Raw genomic sequence first — 5,094 nt, forward strand, 5'->3', positions numbered from 1 at the left:
ACAAACTGAAAACAATGCACATTTAGTACCTTAGGGTTCTCTCCAGACTAAACTCAAGGGTGTCCACAAGGCCTCCTTCTGGAGGGTCTACAGAGTATCCATTTATTGCCTCTTCAGTCTTCCAGAGGCCGCCACATTCCTTGTTCCGGGTTCAAAGCCGGCGATGGCCGGCCTTCCTGCCCTTGGATCCGCCCAACACTGACTCTTCTTCTGCCTCCTGCTTCTACTTCTGAGATCCCGGTAGTTACACTGTCCACCGAGAGAATCCCAGATAATCGCCCCATTTTGAGTTCAGCTGATTAGCAGTTTTAATTCCAGCTGCAACTTCAGGGGCCCTTTGGCACGTAGCATGACAGTGGTCACGGTTTCTGGGGATTAGGACGAGGACATCTTTGGGGAGGAGGGCAGCATTCTCCGAACACAAGACGTTCAAGGTGCCTGCCAGAGTCTCAGGTGTAGAAGCACATTTAGAGATCAGTCTCATCTGCTCTCCTTATCTGTCACTGGGAGCTGTGGGACAGTTAAGCACTGCGCTGCATGGCCCGGGCCCGTTGCTGCTTGACTCCATTTTATTATACTTTCACTTGCTCTTCCTTTGGAAACTGCACAGCGGACCACGGTACCCCTACGCAGCAGCCTTGCTTCCCCTTCCTAATTTGTTCCCGTGCTGTTAACAGCTAGCTCACAAGTTGAGTGGAATATAGAACTGTGCGTAAAGTACGAGTAGGCAGGCTCTGAGTGAGACCCAGCAGCTGGTCTGGGTCTTCCTTCTCTCTCTCTCCCCCCGGCTCTCATCCTGCCCCGTCCCCTCCTCCGGCATATTTCTCCTAATCTGCTCTCCGGCCCCAGAAGCCAAGGAAAGACTCAATCAGGGCAGGAGAGACTCTCCTGCCCTGGGTCCCTTTGCTCCGCCTTAGGCCCCGAGGGCATTTGGAGAAGAATAAACATTGGCCTCTGCAGCAGGAGAGTGCAGCCCAACTTTCGGGAGGGCAGTTTGGGGACAGGAATGAAGGTCACTTTCAGGAATTTAGCCTAATGAAATAGAATATTTATGGACAAGGCCCTTGGCTGCAGTGTGACTTCTATAATTCAGGAAAATCGGAAATAGCCTACACGTTCAGCCGTAGGTGACTGGTGAAATGAATTAGGGTCTTCCCGTGCGAGGAAATACTACTCCACCATGAAAAACAAATCATGTTTTATAACTACTGAATGAACCCATGGGAGAACTAAAAAACACCACCACCACTAACAACAAATCCCGGAGTGGGGAAGGCCTTCCTAAGTATGACCCAAAACCTGAAGGCTCAAAAGATTGATACATTTGAGTTCGTAAAAAAGTTAAAATTTCTGCCCCGCACGAACTACCACAAGTCAACAGAAAAACTTGAAACTGGGGAGTGAGGGGCTGCGGGTCATAACAAAGGCAGAGGGATGATTTCTCTAATACATAAAGGGCTCCCACAAATCGTTTTTAAATGAACCCAGAATGACGCAAATCGGGGGCGGGGGGGGGGCTGCGGAATAGGCAAAGAATATGAAGAAACAGTAGGGAAAGGGGAAATTCAAAGGAACTCTTAAACGTGTGAAAAGATGCTCAACAACTCTCCTAAAAGGATAAACGAAAACTTGATCTCCAAAGATACTCTGGTTGACATCAGATGGGCAGAGACAACAGGGTTTGGTAACACACGAGGTTTGCGGGGTTGGGGAGGGGGACACAGACACCCTCCTGCCCAGCTGGCTGGTGCGTAAACTGATAAACCCCTAACGGAAGGAATTTGGCAATATTTAGCAAACATAGAAACACACGTACCCTTTGACTCAGCACTTCCACTCCTAGAGATTTATCTTACCGATATCCTCACCCACAAGTGCAATGGTGAATGCAGGCTTTTCACATGCAGAACCGTCTGTAGTTGGGAGGAACCCACCACCAGCAGAGGTAGGATCAGGGTCGCTGAACCCTTCCTTCCTGTCCCTGCAATGGGATGTACGGAGTGATAAAAAAAGAAGGAGGATGCTTACCTAGAACAATCTCCAAGGCACGCTGTTAAGGAACAAGAATAACAAATAACAATGTGTTGTTGTTTTTTTTTAATTTTTTTGTAACGTTTATTTATTTTTGAGACAGAGAGAGACACAGCATGAACGGGGGAGGGGCAGAGAGAGAGGGAGACACAGAATCGGAAGTAGGTTCCAGGCTCTGAGCCGTCAGCCCAGAGCCCGACGCGGGGCTCGAACTCACGGACCGCGAGATCGTGACCTGAGCTGAAGTCGGACGCTTAACCGACTGAGCCACCCAGGCGCCACTAAAAATGTGTTTAGAATCAAATACACAGACCATTGTTTATGTGGATTGCCAATTGTGTTTTAAGCAGGAGAAAGCACACCATTCGCTTTTACACGTGTAAATAATGACTGAAGATACACAAGACGTTGATAAGACTGGTGGTTTTCCAGGAAGGGAACGGGGCAGCCCGAGAACGGGATAGAAAACAGATTTTTCCATGCTTGCTTTAGTCCTTTTGAATGTCTAGCCGTGTGCATATGCTGTCTATTCAAACGTAAATAAAAAGTGCCAGACAAAAACACCAGAGGATTAACAGATTTTACGATATAAATTTTTTTTTGACTTTTATATGTTTATGGATGAAAAGACCTGATGTCTTTGAAATAATCCAGGTGCAGTGGGGAAGTCAGGGCTGACTGCCCAAGACAGCGTGATTTAAAATAGGGGGAAATCGAAGACCATCTTCATGCTCAGCCAGTGCGGATTGGTTCAATAAATTACGGTCCTCCGTGTGAAAAAATACTACGCCATCATTCACAAAGTAACAAATCATGTTTCAGAAGTAGTGGAAGAATCTGTTTTTGTTTTGTTAATAGCCTTAGACTGGAAAGACCTTTCTAAGAATTATACAAAGCCCGAAAGTCACAAAAGGAAAGACTAAGAAATTCGACTGCGTAAAAGCAAAAAAAAATCTCTGCATTGCAAAAACCACTACAAGCGACATCCAAAGGAAAATTCTATACCGGGGGGGGGGGGGGAAATCAACCTTGCCTTGATCACTGTTGGAGCTCGGAGATGGGGACACGGGGAGTTCACTGAACTCTTCTTACTACTTTTGAGTATGTTTTCAAATTTCTGTAATAAAAAGTTAAAAATGGGGGCACCTAGGTGACTCTGTCTGTTGAGCACCCGACTCTTGGTTTCGGCTCAGGTCATGATCCCAGGGGTGTGGGATCGAGCCCCATGTCGTGCTCCGCCCTGAGCGTGCTTGAGATTCTCTCTCCCTCTCTCTCTCTCTCTCTCTCTCCCCCTCTCTCCTTCAGCCCTCTCCCTGGCTCTCTCTGTTAAAAAAAAAAAAAAAAGAAAAGAAAAAGAAACCAGGACAAAGGACGAGATTCAAAAACTCATAGCGGAGGAAATAAAAAAGGCCAATTGACATATGAAAAGTCATTCAACCTTAGCTGTATTCAGGAAACACAATTTCAAAACAATGAGAGGTCAGGTTTTGCCCAGGAGGCTGGCAGAGGTTTAGACAATGCACCACACCTACAGTTAGCCAGGGTGCGGTGACCCAGTGACATCAGCTCCTAGCACACTTGTCAATTGCTCTGATTGCTCGAGAAAGTAAAATTAAAAATTAAAAACGTAAGGATGTGTAGGAGGAGGTTTATTGAAGTATTCCTTGTCATAGGGGGAGCAACAACAAAAAAAAGGTCAAAGTGTCCGTAGGGGGCCATTTAAACAAATTATCAAACATCCACAGGAAGCACTGCACGGCAGTTGGAATGAGTTAATGCCGTATACTTACCTTGGGATGATGTCTGTGTATATTTTTTTTGAGTTTTTTTTTTTAATTTTTTATTTATTTTTGAGAGAGAGAGACAGTGAGATCAGCGGAGGAACAGAGAGAGAGAGGGAGACACAGAATCAGAAGCAGGCTCCAGGCTCTAAGCTGTCAGCACAGAGCCCGACGCGGGGCTCGAACCCACGAACCGTGAGATCATGACCTGAGCCGAAGTCAGACGCTCAACCGACTGAGCCACCCAGGCGCCCCTATGTCTGTGTATATTTTTAAGTAAAAAAGAAAAAGCAAGTGCTACAGAAGCACAGTTACTATGTTCCATCTTCCTAAGAACTCTCTCGGGGCATGAATACTCCTGCGGTGTCACGAGTGTTGGGACGAGTGGAAAGGCATGTGCCCAGTGATTAACCTGGGTGTTCTCAGTGAGGCCGGCGGGTGGCAGGGGGTGGGAGGGAGGGCAGGGAGACTGACGTTGCTTTCTTAGACGCTTGTGTTCTCTTTACACCGGAGAACAAACGTACACTAATTTTGTAGCGACAGCCACCCAAACCAGTCAAATACGACTTACAAACGGAAAGGATAGATGACAGCGTTGGGGAAGGGGGAGATGGGAGGGGTCAGGCCCTGCCCAGCCCGCGTGGGGCCCCTCCGTGGCTCTGAGGCTTCTGGGCAGGGCCCTGGCGGGGAGTACTGGCTGTCAGGGTGGGCCCGGGACCAGGGCAATCCCTCCAAGGTCTCCATCTCCCCGTGAGTTCAGAAGTAGGGTGGGAGTAGGCAGGAGAGGGGTGGAGACTCCCGGGGTTCCCCAGCCTTGAGCACCTGGAGCACTCCGCTTCTCTTCCCTCAGTGTCCCTTCCCTACACACTCCTCCCTCTCCCGGGACCGATGGCGTCCTTGAACGGAACACCTGCTGTGAGCAGGTGATTCAGCTCCGGGCTCTGGGGGACAGTGAAGAGAGAAAGCGTTACACGTATTCACTCATCCGGTCAGTCAGTCAGTCAACAAATGTTTGAGGAGCCCACACTGTGTGGGGGCACCACGCCTGGCTCTGTGGACACAGGTGGCGCCTGTTCTAAGGGACCCGTGGTCTACCTAGGCAACAGTGGCAGGGATGATGAACTCCGAGGGTGCAGGGGCCAGACCTGTACTGCTCTCCACTGCGCCCCAGTGCCTAGCACGAGACTTGGCGCTTACTGGGTGAATGAAGGAACCAAATTCCACACTATTGTCGTGATGGTGGCAGGAGGTCTGCTCTGTGCCTGGGGAAGGGCAGGGGAGG

At 48.9% G+C, this 5,094-nt stretch overlaps 1 non-coding gene across 1 annotated transcript; it reads right to left on the bottom strand.

The window, feature by feature from the left end:
- Window positions 1-3,977: 3,977 nt before the first annotated feature.
- TRNAR-UCG (transfer RNA arginine (anticodon UCG)) lies at window positions 3,978-4,062 on the bottom strand. The gene has a single exon. It is a non-coding gene; the product is annotated as a tRNA-Arg (tRNA).
- Window positions 4,063-5,094: the final 1,032 nt, after the last annotated feature.

Source organism: Lynx rufus, unplaced genomic scaffold (assembly GCF_022079265.1).
Source record: "Lynx rufus isolate CCGP_SWC_20201006 ecotype Redwood Valley unplaced genomic scaffold, mLynRuf1.p SCAF_21, whole genome shotgun sequence".
Classification (NCBI taxonomy): Eukaryota; Metazoa; Chordata; class Mammalia; order Carnivora; family Felidae; genus Lynx; species Lynx rufus.